At 38.4% G+C, this 21,826-nt stretch overlaps 1 long non-coding RNA gene across 9 annotated transcripts in view; it reads right to left on the bottom strand.

Annotated features, from left to right (window-relative positions):
- Window positions 1-21,826, bottom strand: part of LOC106032252 (uncharacterized) — a 228,404-nt gene that overhangs the window by 53,670 nt on the left and 152,908 nt on the right. Inside the window, exon 1 of one of the 9 annotated variants that reach the window (XR_007166085.2) lies at window positions 8,817-8,879. The exons of the other annotated variants lie outside the window; for them this stretch is intronic. This is a non-coding gene — a long non-coding RNA (uncharacterized lncRNA). Of the gene's footprint in view, window positions 1-8,816; window positions 8,880-21,826 lie in introns of those variants that run through there. 9 annotated transcript variants of the gene reach the window in all.

Below are 21,826 nucleotides of genomic sequence, written 5' to 3'. Positions count from 1 at the left end.
TGTGTGGACTCCTGGCTCCCCACTGATGTTTGTATGACTTAATGGTGCTCAAAACAGTGCAGGACTGCCTTCTGTATTTCAAAATAGAAACTGATTATTTTAAGTCTGTCTCGTGAGGGACTGGCTCCGGAGAAAAGTTGTAAAAATAAATAAATTTAAAAAGCCATCTGTGTATGTCACATACTGAGCTTTACCACCCAGGACTTCACAGATCAAGAATTCTGTATCATAGAATCCTAACCTTCATTAAGGTTGGAAAAGACCTCCAAGATCACCTGGTCCAGCCATCCCCCTACCACCAATGTCACCCACTAAACCATGTCCCTAAGCACCATGTCCAACCTTTCCTTGAACACCCCCAGGGACAGTGATTCCACCACCTCTGTGGGCAACCTGTTCCAATGCCTGACTGCTCTTTCTGAGAAGAAACGTCTCCTCATTTCCAACCTAAACCTCCCCTGGTGCAACTTAAGGCCATTACCTCTTGTCCTAGAGGACAAGAACTACTGGAGTTATGAGGTTTTTCACCAAAAAAGTGCATTTGACAAAACTTCTTTGATGAAAAAGACATGTTATACCAACCCAAAATTTCCATTAATGTTTCTTTTAATGTAAAAAAAAAAAAAAAAAAAGGTAAGTATTAAACCTATCTTAGATTTCTCTGCAAACAAACGAAAATGAGCTGGCAGGTCTGCTGCTGCTTCCAACCAGGCCTCCAGGACCTTCATATTATTATTTATTATTATTATTAACAGTGATTTTCACCCAACTATCAGTCAAACCTGCTGTGACAGGCAAAGCAAAACTGCCACACAACTTTTTGCTGATGGGCTCTGCCAGACATTCTCAAGAACAATATCTGAATATTTTTAAGGCTGTTACAACCTGGCCTGTATTCTTCCCCTTCAAAAATGTCAGCATAAATCTCAAAAATCATGATTCAACTCGTGAAAAATAGTGATGGCTTTACCAGCACAGAAAAGATACTTAAAAATGGTTCCTATAGATCAACATATCCATCAGAATGGGTCATCTGAACCTATTCACAACTTTGTTGGGAGGGATTTTGTAAACTGTAGTAGTCTAAATCTGAACAAAACTGACCAAAGAGTCACCTCATTGTCTTTCTGAGATAGTCTCTGTTCAGGCAATACGGGATATTTCAGCCACCCCTACAGTTCTGTGAAGATTATGAAGGTTCTGTGAAAGTAGCGCAAATAGAAAAATAAATGAATAAAACATTGCCAGCAACATGGAATTCTCTTTACTCAAACTTCCCTTAGTCAAACTTTTTAAAAATAGGTTATAAAGTCTGCTAATTATAGAGCACTGAACCTCATTCAGTCAATCACGGCACTGGATCCACTTAGAATAAACACTACTGATAAATGTACAATATTCTTCTTAATACCGTTTAGCTCCTTATACAAGCCAAAGCATGAGGAAGGTGCTTGATGCTGATCTATGCAGAATAGTCATGTTTAAAGGAGCCACTGTCAATATTTCACATTGTTGGATGAAGCGTAACGAACACTAATGAAGAGCTTTGTCATGGTCTTCTAAAGAAGAAGTCTAATTGCCTGGGAATCCTGACACCGAACACATTAGCTCATTCAAATCTCATTTCCCAGTCCTTCACCTCCAACTACCCATCTTTGATCCAAGTCAGAAAAGTTAATCTGTTTTTTCCTCTATCAAGTATACCACTATACTCTCAGGCATCTGTCACATGAATCCAGACTCTCCAGACACTCCCAAATACACATCCAGAAAAGGCAAAGCAAAACAGACACCATGTAGTAACAGACTTCTAAAATACTGCAAGGAAACGGTAAAAAGAACATACTTATTATTTGTTCAACACAATAACTTTATATCAAATTATCAGTGTTCTCGCATTCTAGAATACAGTTTATACATGCTGCTGTGATGCACATCATCCTCTTCTCTTTAGAAAGCTCCAAGGAAACACACTTGTTGATTCACACCAAAGTGAAACATTATTAAATAAAACTAGTATTAATTAAGTGTGTGAATGTGCAACAAAAAAACAAGTAAAGCAAATCCCCAAAGCATCTTATTTTTGCATCTGTATTTTTTGCTGAGATGATTCAAAATGCATCCCAGTTACAAGAGATCTCACAGCACAGCTATTACACTTGTGCAGAGATGCCATTCTAATTAGGTAATAAAATCTACAGACTAGTAAGAATTTAATTCTCAGTATTTGGTATCGCACAAAGACTTTAAAATAGCTTTTTATGATATTTGAATGAGATGAACAGAATAACCCCAATAAATATACAAAAGGGGTTTCTCTTAGTAGCTCTGTCCTACTTTTAAAGCTTTTACTGTAATAGCAACGCTATTCTCTGCCTCCCCTGTAGCAGATTGCACAGTTTTCTTCCGTCTTTGTAGCATGGCTAATAAGTTCTGGGTTTGAGCAGCTTAGACCTCAGGCTACTAGTATGTTGAAATCAATTATGCAAAGCCCATTCATTTTGATACAATGTACTAAACTGCTGCTGTCACCGCAATAGAATGGCTGCTCAGATTGGTTTCTTGGATTTTTTCCCCCCTTCTTTTTTTATCATTACAATGTCTTCATCCATTGCCAAAGTTGGCATTCTTCTTCAAATATACTGCCTCCTACCTAGGATGCAATGCCCACTTCAGGATTAAGCAAAACCAACTTGAAATTCCAGTAGCAATGAAAGCTGAAAACATGAGTTGTAGCTATAGCATGATTTGTATGTGCGGAGATTAAGAACCCAATTCAGTCATTATAACAAATCACAAATTTGGTTACCAATGACAATTCCAAGATGAATTTTCTAAAAGCTTAAGAGCTGCACATATTAAGAAGCCCTTCTCCAACTTTTGTTGGAGATAGACAATGTGTGTGTTAATGAATACTATGATATAATTATTTGCTTATAAATTTAGGATGCTGGTGTACACACCATCCACTTTCTTTGATAATTTGAAGTATCTGGTTTTCAGAGGACTGAATAGTCCTGAAACTCTTTTATTTTGTATCTGGCCTCACATTTATTACAATTGGAAGTGGCAATTAGCTACCTCAGAGTTGTTACCAAATGTAAATTTACTTTTTATCATATATATTCACCCATTTCAACGGCAATCAATTCTCATATGAAATTATTACGTTTCGTAAGAGAACAAGGAACAACAGTAGAAAAAAGATTATTAAAACATAATGAAAAGATGGTGTGACTATATATGTGCTCTAGATGTGTAAATACGCCTCAAGACACCTGAAGCAATCCATTAATCCATAGGCACTGAAAGCACTGAAATGGGTGGACTTCTCAAGGAGCTTTCCAATTTTAACAGTGGCAGGAAAGCTTAGTCTTAAAAAAAATAATAATAATAAAATTTAAAAAGGAATATTTCTCTGTATATTTAGTATGCTGAGTCAGCTCAGCAAAGGGTCAGACAGGAACCAGAAAGGAGGAGGGAGCAGGACTAACCCTTTTGGCAGAAGCAAGCCATTTCATTGGCACAGCCAGCTCATCCAGCCTCACATACCACCTTCCTAAAGAACGTGAAAAACAACATGTAAATGTAGTAATGCCACCGAGAATCCTGAACTTCCCACATGCAATTCAACAACAGCACATCTTACTCAGAAAATAACAGCCCTTAAAGCTGTATTTGAGCCCATAAATGAAGTAAAAAGTTACTAGCAAAGGAATCACAAGTGGCTCACATGTTGCCAGGGAGATAAATTCAGAAAGAAAGAGTAAACAATGCTTCAGTCTACAAATGTGAGGTACTACTCCAGAAGGAGGGGCCTAACTTTTCAGCTTGCGGAGCCCAAGCCTGTACAAAAAGACCCAAAATAAAGGACACACAAGAACCCCTGAGAAGGGCTGCAGAAAACAAAGTATAAATACTTCACCAGAAAACTGAGAGTGTATTTCTAGGCACATTATTTCTGACAGCAAAACCAACTTAAAAAGAATCTGACTTCCCTCACGCGCGGTTGCTCCTTCCCCTCTCCGTGCACAGGTGCCGACACAACAATTAGAGGTATGACTGGAAGGCATATCACACAAATGTCCCAGATTAGAAAAGACAAAACCCCTTCTAATTAGACTCAATAACTGTGACATAAATACTTTCCAACAGTAAGAATGATGCAGCACTTGAATACAGAATAGGAAAATGACCGAACCAAGTCATGCCTCCCCTAATGAAAGGCTGTAAAGTTATAGAGCAATTTCTCTCACATACAGGCCCGAGTCACAGACCCTGTATCTATGCATGCCTCCTGGACAGACGATGATGCAGCCTGATAATTCGGAGCCTAACCTACCCATTCACAGGAGTACCTGAGAATTGCCAAACAGAAAACAGGCAAGCAATGTGTAGAAGAAACACTCGGTGAACAGTCACACCTTTAGGTTGGACGCTCTCAGTTACACACAATACTCAAACTTTTGCAAAGTTTGGGAGATCAGGAAGGTGCAAAAGGCCACAGGAGAGCTATGTCCGCCGTAAACGTCGCAGGAATGTAAATGCTCTTCAATGTTAACGCTGCTGGCGCTGGCAGAATGCTCATTTTCTGCTCTGCTTCTGTGGGACTGGCTTACTCGCGCCTGCAAAACTGGTGCCTTCCCCATCTCCCAGCCTCCCCCAAACCCTTTCAATTCAATCTCAAACTGCAATGATCATTAAAAACAATGAGCATGTCTGGTGCAAGTAAACGTGCCTAGACTATCGACTATTCATTAAGTACCTGGCACTGGATCCATAATATGGGATTCTGACATGGAAAGAAAAGCTTTAGAGCTCATTGAAAAGTATGAGCTTTACATATAAAGGAGTTTAAAGGTGCATCTTTGTCTGACAAATAAGAGGAGGCTAAGTCCTTCGTGATGATGTTGATAGTTTCACCCCCTGTATCTTCTATCCTATTTAGATACCACCTTTTCAAAATCACAGATAAATTAAGTCAACTTTAGCTAATGTGGTAATGATTTGTAGTGAGTGGCAGAAATTCCCCTGTAATTATGCATGAATTGATGTGTGATTTCCTAATGAGCTTAAGTGAAGAAATCATCATTTTGTGATAAATGCTTTATTTCTTAAAATGCTAGTAACACATTTCTAATAAATTTAATCAAGCTACTCGCACTCATGTAACATTTACAATTATTAAGTGTGCAGTCTTTTACACTGCCTTATAGCTTTGGCTGATTGCTGTGTGTTCAAGGTTCACGTTTCACAAACACACTTAGAACAACCATTATGTTATTTTTCTTCACAACTATCAATTACTTTATTCTGAAGCTAATTTACATTCTGTAGGAGTTCTGTGCCCCAAAGGCAAAATTCTTCTGCCCTTTTACGTATGAGTGTATATATCAGGAAATGAAATGGAGTTTTTCTACCTTTCAGGACACACGTTGTCCTTCAGGATGTCATGTGAGGGAAAGTGAAGTCTCACTACAGAAAGCTCGCTACAGGACTCCCATCTTAGGAGTTCCCAGAGTACAACCGCTTCATCTCTCTGAAACGTCCTTTATCTGTCACCCTTAGCCCTCCCAGCTCTCCTGGCAGACAAACAGTACAACATTAAACTTGGTAGTAGAGCTGAACTGCTGTAGGAGCAGGGGAGGTAGAAAGCTTTCTAAAATGATCTAAAGGCATGATCTATAGTCTCTTTGCTAAGAATTTTAGCTCAGGTCTTTTGTTCTATAGAAAGCAGCTGTAGGAAATGGATGACCTAGGAAAGTCACAGACCTAGGGACTTCTGTGAGGTGCTCCATCCTTACAGACTGGAAATTAAATGTTTCTGACACACACTTCTGCACATTCAGATGCTGGAATTTAGGTATCCCAAGTGTACCATGTGGGTTGTCACCTTCCTAAAAGAAGGTCTGCCTAACCAAGGGAAGTCTCCACCTCTGTTATGCTTCCTCACACTTAGCAACAATCCCTTCTTAAAGCTTCAGAAGAAAAAGTTAAGAGAGGAAACCTTAATATTCCACTTGATTCCATTTGATTCCTCACTACAGATAAAATTCTCATATAAAAAATATTAAGATGGCAAAGCTGGCCAGTTTTAAATGCAGGATCAGTGTTAAATGGTACCAGCAGGAAATCTCAAATACCATGAATACTTACACAGTGCTGTCCCTAGGGCTAGAAAATCTCGTTCAAAGAACTACACATCAGCACCTCAAAATACAAGAAAAGATCTTACATGTATCAAATACATATAAAAGTCGATTTCGATGTGAGGGTGGACTGGAGTCATTGAAATTCAAGTTAACATGAAGAATATAGTCTAAAGATAAACCTGTTCTGCCGTCTCAAGAAGAGAAAAGAGAGAGGCTTGGATTGACTACTTGAGCACCTGAGTTCCCCGGAACATATTGTTAATGCATAATTATCACTGAATACATTGATTTTGGTTTGAACTTAGTAACTTTTCAGTGAACCCAAGTTCCAATGATCTACATTCAAAAGGATTTTATCGCATGCTCAATTCCCCTTGGATACCTAGAAGAATTGTAGCACACGTATATCTTAGCAAATCTTTCTTTTAAGAGCCTCTATATTAGAGCAGTTAATAAATCCATCTAGATGATACTCTTCCTTCCTATCTTCCCACCTGTTCCCACATGAGGTCAAAAAGGTGAGTGACAGTGACAAGCTGAAATTCTCTTTCTTGAACAGGTATTCTTTCCTCACCCTCACAGGCATTCTTCAAGGTTTTTTTCCCCCACTTTGGTCTAAAGTTGAATCACAACACAAGTCAGAATAATGCTTCAGATTCCTCTGTCCTGCCAACTCATTCTTGCCAAGTTCTATCCTCCCACGGCCAGAATATGTTTCACAGCCTAATTCAGACCATTTAATCTTCCTCCTTCAAATATCCAAACCCCTCCTCATCCAAGTTACATTCCCTGCGGGTGTATTTGTTAAAGCTTTTATGCTACAATTAATAAAAATGCCAAAGATTAAAACAAAATGGAACAAAAAATGGTGATCATGCAGGCATAGATTTTCAAAGAAGGAAGATACTGAACTGCCACTGGATTCCAACAAGAGCTGGGCTTCTGTTCAGTTTCCATGCTTCTGAATATCATAGGTCTATTATGTCAAAGAGAAGATAGATGACTACTACATTTTTTCAAAACCTGTTTTCTCCATCTTTCCCATACTTTATAGTTCCCTGAAATCTTTATCATTTAGGTTTGCACTATTAGAAAGTGGATTAAATATATACAACAATGCTTCTAACATGGCTCTTCAGCTAACAGGTTAGTAATTGGCAGTGACTTAACACCTGAATGCTCAGGCTCCAAGTACACCAAACATCTCCCAACTTCCTTCACTTTAAGACTCACAGCATAGCTTCCTTAATTCCAGTGTCTGCTTACAATGAAACACTAGCTTTTGGTATAAGATTTAACAAAGCTTCAACTTATTGAACCTCAAATGTCAAAATTTGCATTATTTTCCTGCAGCTGTGTGTATTATTCTAACTGGTTCACACTTAAATGTTATTAAAAAAGCCCATCAAAAAAGCAACCAATATATACACTATTCTATTAAAAGTGGTTCAAAATCTCACTTTTCTGTTGTAAAATTCTCGTGAATAAAGTTGCATATATTTTTCCTTCCACTGAAATGTTTATTTAATTTGCAGAAATAAGTACTGCCTTTATAAGTAGGTAAAGGACAGGACACTGCAATTTGCTTTTTCAAGAAAGTACATTAAACATTCAATATTTCTCACTTCAAGTAAAAACTATCCTTAAACCTTTTGTTATACACCCTAAACCAGAAGCTCCCTCTTAAAAAGTGTTTCATTTCTCTCTTCAAAAAGATCCTGTATTTAGAACTGTTTATATAACATTTTTCTTCATCAGTGTTTATTTTACATGGGTCCAGAGGTAGCATTTCTCCAATCCTGTATCTTTTATATGGCATCAGCTATGACATTAGTGACCATTCTATATTTCAGTGTAAAAAAGATTAAAAATGGAAAAATACCATAAACTCCTCAGAAGATCATACTATTTGCACTGTGTTTTCTCAGTCTAAACTCTCATCCTCTGGTACGATGAAATATAGGTAAAACGGAAACACGGTGTTCATTTGATCAAGACCTCAGACCAATTCATCAATAATATCTTATAATTTTTTCTGGCCATCTACATTTTCTGAATGTTATCTGCACTTTCCACTGAGTTGTAAAAGTAACGAAAAAGATATGTTCTATTTTTACGTTCTCCCTGAAATACAACATAGTCAAACTTAACCATAACATCACCAAAACACAGAAAAATGCACAATCACACTATTTTTAGAGAAAGACCACTGAGTTACACTTTTTCGTGAACATAGTTTTGCGAAATGAAAACAAGGTATGTTGGTCCTCCTCCATATAAATATACTGTATTCTAAACTGATACACTTACACAATCTGCCAGGCAGTGTGAGACAGTCCTTTATATTGTTTATTGTTTACCTAATCACAGAGACCAACTAATTTTGAAACAGTATTGTTTATGGTGGCCAGGAGACACTAACAATAATACACGTTTCGCTCAAGCAAAATTCTTCTTCGGCAGTTTTGCCAAAATCAGAAGACCAGCTCTAGGAGGACTGCAGCTATGAAGTGATTTTTGACTGACTGGCATGCAGCCTACCTGTGGTGATCACCCATAGGAGCGGGTATAAACCAGTGACAACACATCATACATTTACCCTTTACAGCTACGGGTAAGGAAAGTGTTTCGGCATATGCCTACATCAAATAAATTCTCAAATACCTTTCAGAACAGGGACCTCTGTCATCGGCTGTATTATCTGTAACAGCACATTCACTTTCAACTGTAAAAGAGGAAAAATAGATTCATACTAAAATACTACAGCAGGATGTACAACTTAGAAGTATAAATGTTTTAATATGTTAGCAATACCTGTAGCACTGAGAATTTTTATTGTAACTAATAAATGTCACCTTATGCTGGACCATATTGCCATCAACAAAAAACACGTAATGCGTGGTATGGACAGAAAACAGGCATAGGTAAGACAAGCCCCAGAACAGTTTCCAAGAGGAAGCAGAGATTCTTTGGATGAGTTACTGGAGACTTTGTATGAGTCATCTTGAGAAGTTAGCAATATTAAGTGAATAGTAAATAGTATACTTTACCTAAAAAATCACAATTGCATTGTGGCATTTGCCAGTATATGATGTGTAGTTATTGGAACACATTGAAGATTAATGAGCACACTGAAATGTACCCACACCCCCTGATTCAGTGCCACTTGGAGTCAAAATTATGGCATTAACTCACAGGCTCTGCATCCCAGGAACCAGTAAGCTGTGCCAAAGAATCCTTGTTAAGTTATAATTACAAGATTTCTGTTTTGCCAACCTCTTCAGGGGCAGATGCATGTGATCTCAAGATGCCAGCTCTTTAGTATTAGATGGAAGCAGGCAAGATCATTAATTAAAACTAGCTAAATAATGAAAAAATTCAAATATTTTCTGTAAACTGCTCTTATTTTCCAGTGCACCATAGCTACAGTCTTCCCTACGCAAGCCTATGTGGTTTTGTAATTAACGTTTTATAGAAAAAGGAGAATATATTTCTAAGGAAATATACCTTGGTATAAAACAAAACAAAAAAAAATGAAGCAGAGATATATCAGAGTACGTGCAGTCCAGCATCAGATGAAATGTGATTTAGCTAGTTTTTTAAATTTATTCCTGTTTTTGCCACATTACTTCCCTTTATAGGATTCTATGAAGTTTTAAATCAATTCAGAATTATAAAGGGAATAACCTCCTTGCCTTATACTGTAGCAGAAAGAAGGCAGACTGCAGTAACTTCCATTTTCTTACATACAATAAAACCCTCGAGACATTCTTATTAATAATCACTGACAGATGTGAAGAAAAAAAATAAAATAAAGACGTAAGTAAAGTTTTAGGAAGACAGGAAACCTATCAGTTGTGGAATTCATCTGGGTATGACACAGGTTGCTGCAGACATAAAGCCATCGAAAGTCCTTGCTTCAGGGTTCTGGATATAAAATATTCATGGTGTATAATTTTGCATAATTTGTTTAGCTACTGAAGCATAATTTAGTTCCTTGGTGCACAGATACAGAGAAAAGACTGAAGGAAAATACTTTGGAAAGTATTTTCCAAATCTGAAAGGTTTTTTACTACTGGATATGGTATGCACAACTACACGATCCAGTCTTTAGATATTAAACAGATAGGTATAGATATCAGTACCAAAGCATCTTTAATGTGTTTGCTGTCAGGCTCTCATGCTTTTGCTTATTTGCTGAAAATATTGATTTCCCTCCAGCCACATGCTGTACTCTCAGAAATACATCTGAGTTGGGCATAGTCGAGCTCCACATTCGGAAAGCATCTTGTGCTGCATTCACCAGCTCTAGGGTAGTTTGTACTTGCTTGAACACTCTCTTTTGGAGAGGATGTTTAAAGCTTTTGGCATTTTGTCCTGATTTCCCTTACACTGAAATAAATCTCATCTAAAATGAATTCAGCGAGTTCAGAACACAAAGCCTAGAACACACACACTACCCTAGATTTGCAAAATCAAACCCAAACTAGTGTTGCCCATGACAAAACCACATCCTTTTTCTGAAGTTCACTCTGCACCAAAGTCTCACAGACTACATTCAAAAGAAGGCAAAACAAGTGCTCATTCCTTTTTAAAACCACTTAAATGCTTTCACGCTTTTACTCGGTTGCATAATAAAAATGATTGCAACATAGATTCAAAAGGAAAGGCCAAGACTTCAAGAGCTCACACTTACAAATATAAGAGAAAGGGAACTGGAAGAGTGGCAAGAAGACAATAAGAGTGCTAACCGGTAAGCTACAAGATAATTTTTCTTTTACTAAATGTGTGTGCTATACTTACAGTCTGTGACCTGATTTTTTAAAATTTAACAATATGGATATTTATTAGAATAGATCATTAAAAAGAGCCACTTTTTTTTTTCATATACAGAGACTCACTGACAGTAACACTGTGAGTCAAACTTTGTTAATTGTTCTTCCAACTCTCATACACATGCAATATCTTGGAAACATCTAACTACACATGACATAAAGATATACAGGTATCAGGAGGAATTGTAATATAAATATTTTGGATGAACATTTTTCCTTTTTTTTTTTTTCTAATTTGTTGTTAAATTATGTTTACAACCATCCATAAATCAAAGTCAACTTTATGCTTTTGAATAACCACTGCAACTCATATTCCAAACACATTTCACAGGGAGTTTGGCCCAAGCAAGAGCTTTTTTACCACTACCAAATATGATATGGAAATAAAAATACAAACATTAACATATATTGCATCTTAGGGAAGAAGTCTCAAAAATTAATAAGGGAGTTAGGCTCTCCATTTCCCTCAAAAAGTTGACCCAAATGAGTATTTAGCTACATCAGGCACTTTTCAGATATCCTATCTTAGTCCTTACAAAACTTACATAGAGAAAGATGTATACATAGATGTATGTATTGGTCTGCTCTTTCACTTTAGCTACTGAAGCCACAGGGAGCTGATCACTCCCAGTTAACAGAGCCCATCATTAGAAAAAAAAATGGATGAAAATTGTCATGAAATACAGGCTACACAAACCTGATTTTCAGAGATATTTTCTTGAATTCTGACATCTTTTTATATGGGAAATGGCTTCTGTATGTTTCTTTACAATCTAGATTTCCTCAAGTAAAACCACCAATTTTAGTCCATTATGCCCATTTAATTTTGTTTTAAGTAGCTTCAATATAAGTAGCAGGCCATAATCTGAAAGGCCTCATAAGACGAAAATATTTCCAATAATTGAAAGGTTTTATGACCCTACTGCTCTGAATGGATCTGTAAAGCAGGAAACCACATATTTAGCTCAAGCCCAAATGAGTTTGTGACCTGCTATAGCTAGAGGGAACATAATCCTCTTGTGCAAAATTACTTTCCTATTATTTTTTTAATTCAACAAGTATGCAAAACAGAAAAGGAGGGAAGATAGACAGCAAACACGCCAGAGAAATTACTGGTCTTTGAAAAACTGCAAATTTCCTTCAGTCACTAACCCAGCAGATCAGACTTGAGCATTTCAAAGGAAAGTGCCTGTCAGTCCTGCCTTTGAATCTCAAGAAGCTCTGGGAGCAAGAACTACCTGAGCTTGGCCAACCAGCAGCAGCATACGTAGCGCCTGCTTTTACCATCTGCTTGAGAAAGAACACAGAGTGAGAGTATATAACATAGCAGTTATTTAAAGCCCTTTGGAAAATCAAGTCACTGCTGCTGAGTGTTTCTATACCTCAGGCTATATGAAGACAAGTTAAGTGCTGATTCGGAACCCTACCATTTTGTTTTATTTCACTACAATGGGCAGGCTGGGAGTTGCCCAAGACAACGAACGTAGCCATAACCCTTCTTCATGGTAAACATATAATTTCCCCAGTGATCCAGTAAGCAATAACAAAAAGTTATGTGTAGTACATATAGTGTTTATATTCCCCTGGGTTTAATATGGCTCACAGTAAAATTGATTTTCTGGAATCTTGCAATAAACCTCATCAAAGTAAATGAAACCCACGCTGGCTTTTTATAAAGTGATTGGATTCAGGGTGATAAATTAACCCTCACCGTCAGAGAGACTCCCAGTAATGCACTTGCTCGATTAAACTCCTCCAGACTCTGTTTAGATTTTAATTTTCTATAGGACTTATTTAACTATCTCAAACCTTCCAACCTAATGCTTGTAGAAGGGATAGCAGCTGAAAACTACACTTTTTCTTTTCAGACTAAACAGATCAACCAGATTTATATGTGACGAGTGACTGCTTGACACTATTCTCTAACCTCCATAAAAAAAGCCACTGATAGTTATTCATATCCCGTGGGAGTGAAGAGGAGGAAAAGAATGAGCTTCTGCTTACTAAGAGTTCCTAATCAAACACCAGGAGCGGAGGACGGAGTAATTCCAAATTATTTCACATGTGAAATCAGAATTTGTAAGAGATGCAACAGCAAAATCCAATGGATAGCCTGTGTAGTAAAGTAGTACTTCCCTGGCTCACAACAAGCTCTCCTGCACTATCCATTCCTAGCACATGCTTCTCACCTGAAATGACTACCTACACTTGCCAAGGTAGATTTTTCCTAATTCTTTGCTAGTCTTTGAACATTCCAGTTTTGCCACCACACTCAACCCCTGTTTCAGCAGGAGGCAAGATGTATTTTAAAAAAATAAATTCAAAGTGACCTTCCCTAACATTCCTCAACAGCCTCTGGTTACTGTCAAGGAAAAAAAAATGATGATGTCTATTCACAGCTACCGTGCAATATATATGAAAACTATTTTTGTTGCCATATTTACTCCTGGTTAAATGAAAAAATTATTCATTTAACCAGGAGTAAAACCTCTGAGATTTTTTTTCTCGTTTCCCAGTCTGTCTAGGGAAAACAGGCTGCAGTAAACAATCATGCCCTATTTTATTCCTACTTAAATGAATTATCATAATAATAATTACTAGCAAAAACATCTGGTTTCTGCTCAGCACAGACGGCAAATTCTTTGACACATTGCTTGCATTTCCCCTTCTTCTTAGTCTCCAGGCTGAGGGTCTCAGGCTTTTTTTAGACCAACCCCACATGCCAACCCCACAGCATGCCTGATGGTACAGATTTATGGAGAGACTGCTGATGACCATAAAACGTTTCCTATGCTTTTTTCTGCCTCCAGAAAATTATGCCTTTGTAATAATATATTTTCTTTAGAGCATTTCCCTGCTTTTTATTCAGATGACATTTGCATGTAAACAACTTCTTGCTGTTTTTCTTCACTCCTAAACAACTGCCTAGGAAAGTAATGTTCCCTTTGACATCGTATCAGACAGTTATGGCAGAATGTTCCTAAGGCTCCTATTTAAGATTTTGATTTAGAAAATGGGACTATCCAACAGAAATGATTTAACATTCAAATTAATATTTCCATTGAAACACAAGATTAGTATTTTGTGACAAAAAGAAAGAAGAATTAGAAATCAACTCGTCACGTGAGACTTTAAACAGTACTGATATTTAGGTCCACAAGCAGTATCACCTTTTGCATTCCCATAATGCCTTCTATCAGAGGAACTTAGCATCACACTAGAGGCTGCTTGAGTTGCTTCAGCTCTACTGAACAATGCTGGTATGGAAAGGAGGGCTCAAATCCAGCAGCAGCCATGGTCCAAGTAGCCCACAAGCAGGAAATAGTTGAGGCTGGGGAGGGGACCGCAGGAACGTGAGAACCGCTCACTGTCACGATCTCTGCAGGTTTTTCATTAAGGTGCAAAGGGAGGTGAGACCCTTTCCCCCTTGGGGGAATCTCAGTAGGCTTTAAGGGGTGATATGTATGAAAAAGCCTAGTCAGGACCCAAAAAAAGGTTAGGAAACCGCCAGGCAAGTAAGAGCAAGTATGAAAACATAAGTCTCACGACTTTGGGGAGCATCTCCGGCCCCCAGCGCTTCGTAAAGTTCTCAGAAGGGAGCAGGGTACTCTTGTGAGGGGGCTGGCATTTGCTTTTACAGCAGGGCTGCGGCCCAGGTTGTCATGAACAAACCTTGCATGCAGCACAGCCTCTTACCGAAGTGTCTGCCTGGCGATCTCCAGTATTTCACCTTCACTTAACTGAGCAGAGCAGAGCTGGTGGGCAGGCTCCCCACTGCCCACCTTTGGCCGTGCTGTTGCACACAGCAACGGGGAGGTCAAGCAGATGACTTTGCCCCTAGTGTGTTACGAGACCCTCACCCTTGCTCATAGCTGTCTCAAGGCTGTTCTGCATTAAATAACACGTCTGTATTGGTGGATAGAGCCTGCCAGCTCCAGAGAAGCCCTGAGCTCCCTCAGTACTCTGAGGGTACTTCAAGGTGCTGAGGTAGGACAAGGGTACCTCGGGTCACGCCAGCCTCACTCACCTGCCAGAGTGACTCCAATGTCACAAGTACAAAGGAGAATTGCCAGAGGTTGGCTTGCAAACAGCTTGTTTATATCAAGCAATTCTGGATCCCAAAGTGTTTTAATAGGTAAATAAATATTGGTCTCATTTTATAAACGGAAACCAGAAGCACTGAGAATTTCAGTAAGACATAGGGAGCCTCACAGGATTCTAGGCCAGGAACAGAGCTCAGGGATCTGAACTTTGCTGTCTGACCAACCCGCAATGGTTCTCTTTACATCTTTAGATAAATGTACATTAACCCAGGCTGTTGGGCTGCTGGCTTCTCTTGCTGACAGAAACACTGGTTTGGGGCTCGCAGCAATCTAAGCTAGAAGAAAACTTGCCCCACAGTCGGTGTGGTGTCACTCCCAGAATACAGCTTAGCTGTATACCCACTGATATATCACTGATATACTGATATGTCATGATATACCAGTATCATCTGGTTTATGTCCCTGTTTCACCCTTCTTTCGCCTGAATTTCAGTTTATCTCAACTGCACATGGTATGTAAGATTTCCAAGTTAATCATTACAAGCTCAGGTACATAAAATCAATGTTACATGAAAGAAGCAATTAAAAACAAACATGCATTCACTTAGTGATAAAAAATCTATTCTAACACAAGGGTTAATATAATTAAATGCTTTCAAAAAATGACTATAAATCTCATCGCAACATTTTACTTTCCTTATATCTTCTTTATAAGTTCTTTATTAAGTCCCAAAGTTATTTCCTCGTCACTTTTTCAAGGTTTATAACGTTGAAAAGTTATCTTCAGCCTGCCAGTAAACATTTAAGAAAAAGAACTAAAAATGCTCCAAACAAACCACAAAATAGTACCAGAATTCTGCTGCTTAAGAACACTTTTAGACACATAAATGAAATATGAGAAAACTCTTCTCTATTATTTCTACCACTGCATATAACATAGAAAATATTTACAGCTTACAATGTGTGATCAAGAAAATAAGTTCTTGCAACTTTGCATTTGATGAGAATGAATCTAGAATGAATCTAGAGCACCACCCAGACTCCTCAGTAGTAGCTGATCATTAAAGTAGGTTTGCATTAATAGGATTTTTCTATAAAATATGATAAGAGTATGAAAATTGTAATTTTTGATCTATGATTAATTTGATTATATGCTGTTCTGAGACTCTAATCTACAGGCCATACTCATAGAAATAACCTCATGAAATCAACTATTTATTTGAGTGAAGGCTGCAGTAGGAAATGATCTGTTCTAAGAAGGAATTGGAAAAACAAAGGAAATATAATCTGCATGATCCTAAAAGAGGAATTAATAAGAGCCAAACAGAAAGTTCAGGAGGGAAACAACTAAGGACTAATACTTGCCAAGACCTACCTCAGGCTGCCTCTGCTTTCCAAAGGAAATAAAACAAAGAAAAGCAAGACAAACAAAAAACCCACATATTTTTTCATTGCTGAAGGAAATGAGGAAAGGCAATTCTCTACTATGAGGTCTCCCCAGTATCCATGCAACAAAAGCAAAAACAACCAAACAGAAAGTTCTTCTGGGTATGCATAGGCTGAAATTACAATATTTACAGCTATATTTCCTGCACTCTTCTACACTCTTACACACCTTTTGACAGGATTGCAGGGACTGCTATGGTAAAAACTAGGATCCAGGTGAATCACAGCTTCTGCGAGAGCTGGAGCCAGCCGCAGGTTCAGTGTGGTATGGCAGCGGACCTTTCATCTCTAGAAAGCACGCAATACAACACTGATACTAAGAAGTCTGCTAAGACCTTCACTGTCTTGCTCCAATCTCACAATAAAGTCATATCCAAATGGTAGACATAAATACCTAATACAACAGATATTATTCTTATATCAAATCATCAATAAATACATAAAAGATGGAGACCAAAGACAAGCCAGAGCCGACTGACCCAGAAAAGAGTTATTCTGTAAATAACAAGTCTCGAACCTCTACATTTTCTAATAATGCACTTCTGTACACAAAGCGTTTTCTTCCAGGCTGGCATCACCAGAACACTCAGTATTGCTGAAAATCAAATTGCTTCTATTTAGATGCCTAAGCATCGATTTAGGATTCTATTTTAAGCATCTCAGTCTGAAAAGGTTTCCATTTTTTCCACAATCAAGGAGCAAGAGCAGCGTTAGTGTCTACTCAAAATGTATGACTTGAATAGGGCACATGAGCCCCAGTTAAACTCCATCCAGACACATGCGCGCACTCACTCTCTCCTTCCTCCTCTGTCTCTCCCCAGCCCCTCTCCCCCCTTTCCCTCAAAAGATCCTCAGATTTCTAGATTGACGTGAAGCATTCAACATTTACTGTAAGACAGCACAGAAGGAAAGGTCAGGAGGCTGGCTGCTGAGGGACTGCCTCCTTTTCATATGCAAGGGGATAAGCCAGGCTGAGCTTGGGGATGCTCGGGAGCACAGAAGTCTCCTCAGCAAGAAAAAGCCCATCTCCTGTCCCCGCACGGGCTAGACAAAACCCTCCAGCAGGACGGGGCCTTTGGTTAGCCTCCTGAAGGAGATGGCAGCCCTAGGAGCGCAGGCTGAGCCCAGGATCTAACACGGTACAATCGCTCCCTGGCTGTAGCTCGCGAGATGGCGGCAAGAGTCGCGCCCACCCGGCAGCAAAGGCGCTGCCAAATCCAAACAGCAACAGTCAGAGCTCATCATTAACAAACTGGCAGCACCGCTCCCGAGCACCCGTGACTACAACACGGAGCTGGCTCTTACCTACAGAGTTAAGTGGCTAGTGGAAACATTAATCACACTGAAGAATATCTGTATTCATTGGGAACCTTGTATTATCACTAGGTAACATGCACAGGCTCAGAGGGGCCTCCTCCTGATGTGATTACAGTGTGGAAGGAGGTTTTCACTGACGATATAAAAGTATGGTTTTATTGTTCATAGCAGGGCTCCTTCTCAGGATTCTCCCATCCTTTCAAAGAGAGTTGACGGTACGAAGGGACAGGAAAATTGATGTGAGTGTCTGGCCAGGACAGGTCCAGGCGGACTGGGAAAATGGTGCTGCCGTTTGAAAGAAATTCAAAGACTGAATCTATTGAATTAGTTTTTTAAATTAGGCATACAGCTAATTCTAAAAACGATTCACCAGTTATTTTGATAAAAGTCTGCCTGATTATGTTATCTCTTTGGGAAGGCATCTATACTGGAAATATGTGACCTACTAAGTTTGAATTAGAAAATAACTTGAAATATTTAAATAAAGCACAGATCTCCTCCACCCTGCAGTTGCTCTGACAGATTCCAGGAACTTTTACCAATGCTCACAAACTTATACACCTTCCCTGCTCTTCCTCCCATCCACAACTTCTGCAGGGTTTATGCAGACCTTTTGCTCCAGGTAAGCTAATGACCTGGACATCAGATTGTCCTAGTGAGCATTCATTGCCCCAGCTCATCATCCAATAAATTTTTCCTTTAGATCTAAATTTCTTGTAAACTTGGCAAGAAATTTCATCTTCCCCATGCCTCATTCCCTCCAACACTAATCTTCGTCTTTATGGTTTTCTCCTTCTCTGTTTTTCCTCTTTACTCCTTACTCCTCCGAGAATACTTACTGCTCCACTCATCTAAATTCTTCTGCCTCCTGCTCATACAATTTTTCCCACAGACTTTCCCAGACCCTTCAAATGATCCTAGCCCTTACTGTCCTTTTTAAGTCACTTTTCTATCCCAGCCTACAGTTCCCCAGATGCTTTGTTCCTCTAAACCAGCCTCATTCCTAACTATACAACTCACATATCTGTTTTCTCCTCTTTCCTTGTATATTTTCTTGCTGTCTGAGTAGGTTTCCATCTCCTGACACTATGTGGAAGCCTCTTTACCTAGAAGGTAACAAAGAACAAGACAAGGGTCAAATAAATGGCTGTGATCCCTTTCCTGAATGCAGAGGTTCTCAGAAAACCATGCCCATCTTGATGCAGCACAGCCTAGCAAACATCAAGAGGAAATGCTCTGAATAGAAAACATTTCCACTTTGCTATTGATTATGCCTAGAACAGAAAGAGGGTAACAACAAACAATATCTCATAGCACAAGATTCATTATAATGTCAAAAGAGCTGGCATTTCTGGGACAATGGATGTATTAGTGTGACATATCTTGCTACATAAAAGAGGAGGTGGATTTCAAGTGTTTAAATGCAGAAGGTCTTCTGCATTTTTAATAAACTGAAAAACACAGAGGTCAGTTATTTTCATTTTTTCTATTCACTGTGGGATTATAAAATTTAGTCTCTAAGAATAAGAACATCTCCTGGAACTCCTACTAAGTCCCTTATCCTTCATCTTGGGAATTGACATAAACTGCCATTGAATTCATCTGCGTTTCCTAGAATATGCTCAGGACTTCACAGGATCAGACCTATGTAAAAATAAACACATACAAAATACTGGATGTGCCTGAATCTCCTGACTCACTTTATCAAATTCACAGCTGTATAGTTCCAGATGAAGAAGCGGAGATACTAGTTTTCTTATTAATTTTTCTATTTCAGAAAACATGGAAGAATGAAGATTGTAACTTATCTGAAGCCAGGGGATAGGAGCAAAGAGGGAGTAGAAGGATAACGTACCAATGAAATGTTGACAGTTCTCTATTTTTTTTGCCAATTGATGCTAAAATGACAGACGGTGATGTTTATGAAATGTATAATTCAAAGCAAATTTGCCTAGATAACCAAGTTAAAGATGCTTTATCTTTCCTAACAAACATTATGCAGCAATCAGCAAAACCCAAAGTACATAATACAAACTGAAAATGCAGGAAAACAAATCTTTTCTTTTCCCCTAAGTCAACATATTTTCTGAGCCCAAATAAAGTTCTTGGCTTTCTTTCAAATCTTCACAGCTAATCAATAGTTTAGTCATACGATGAAAAATGATGTATCCATATTCTTCACAATTGACATTTGCTAACCGTCTCCAAGGTCGCATTGATTGCCAGTTGTTCAGTTTACCCAACTTCTGTTTTGAGCCAAATAATATGATCTTTGTTTCATTAATATTTAATAGTAATTTAGATTGTGCCAGATGATCTTAAAGCTCATTTAAATCAGCTTGAAGATAATATTAAGCTTTCTTCTAGTATAATCTATTACCATAAATGATTGTGTCATCTGCATGTAAATGGTGAGTTGAATATGATAATGAAGTGCAAAGATTATCAATATAGAATGACAAATGCATCTGACTTAAAATAAATCCTTCGGGGACCCATTTACTCTGTTTTCAGTGCTAAAAGATGCATTGTTTCACTTCAAGTATCCTACAGAAAACATAAAGGATTTGGATCATGAGATACAATATTTATCCTGTGTGAAAAAAAAGAAAGTCAAGAATCCAAATTGTAGAACTCTCTCTTTTCAAGTGTGGTAATTACAGTTCATACAGATCCATTTTACTTCCAGTAGGACAGACCATGATTAATTATTACAATTTTTTTTTAAAGAGTGATTACACTGAAGAATGTGTTTTTATTTAAAGCGGGTTTAGTTTATATTTGTTTCGCATTAGCTGGTCATTTAAATTAGTTTGGTTTAATGATCAGTAGATGCCATGCCCACTGAAGAAAAATACCTGAGTGCAGTTAACAGTATGACACCCAAAGCTGTTCCCTCTATAAAAACAACAGCTGGGAGGGCTGTAGGGAAACCATGCTTGGCAATAAGGCTGCATTTAAAAGAATTAAATTGTCAAATTCTCTAGGCTCATGGGCTTAATTAAAGTCTGTGGACAATTTCAGTGACAAAAGAAACAATTTCAGCAGTAAGAAATACGAATACATACATTACAAATGGTTAAAAACAGCTGAATATAAAGTAAGAGCATTTCCTGGCAAATATTGTCCAAAGAAATGATATAATATATCCATGCCATGGCACTGTGGAAAGCAGGCTGAGGTGACAGAGCCTACTGGAAACCAGCACTTGCAGAGAATTGGGAAAACACACAAACCACATCTGCAATGATTTCACTTCCTTTCCTTTCAAAATCTTCCCTCCCAAAGTTTCAGGTATTTTGTTATTACAAAGACTAATATTCGTAAAATTTTACATAAGCGAAGTAATCATTAGCTTGGGTGCGTGTACCTATGCGAAAAGATCCAGCGTTATTTTGTCCTCCTAGGATATCAGCTCAGAAGTTCTCAGCCTCTGGTTTGACAGAGTCATCTGTGCAATGAAGTGGTCATGAATAAATTTGGACGAGACAGTGCAAAGGCTTTATTTATTCAAGAACGAAATTTGAAAAAGCCTTGTAAATACAGTCATGGGAGCAAGAAATGTATGAACCAAGACACACTTACTGAAGGGATTGTAAATTAGATTAAGAGAACTCGTAAAAACAGGAAATTAATTCTGTGGCATGAGTCCTAGGGAATCCAGACTTTAAGGATATGCAAAGAGAGCGCACTGAAGTGCTGGGTGTCTACGCTATACTTGCCCTAACTTCATGCTTCAAAACTCTGACTTGCAGGGGCCAGAAAGGAATTTTCTTTTCCTTCCTTAGTCTATCACTTGGCTTCTGGAAACTGGACGGCACAAAAAACAGGATGCAGGCAGAGTACAGCTGTGTTTCTAGTGACGTAAAATTCTCAGCTGAACTGCGTCCTGCTCACACACAAAGGATTAAACCATTCTTCAGATTTAGGATCGAGGGACATCTGTCCTCCAAGTCAGATTAGCAGGGATCAGAGGGGTTTTATTTGCCCCATCAGTAATTTAGGGCATGATCAGCTTCTTAGGATCACAGAG

Source organism: Anser cygnoides, chromosome 4, assembly GCF_040182565.1.
Source record: "Anser cygnoides isolate HZ-2024a breed goose chromosome 4, Taihu_goose_T2T_genome, whole genome shotgun sequence".
Classification (NCBI taxonomy): Eukaryota; Metazoa; Chordata; class Aves; order Anseriformes; family Anatidae; genus Anser; species Anser cygnoides.
This window is presented reverse-complemented; position numbering and strand designations above follow the sequence as displayed.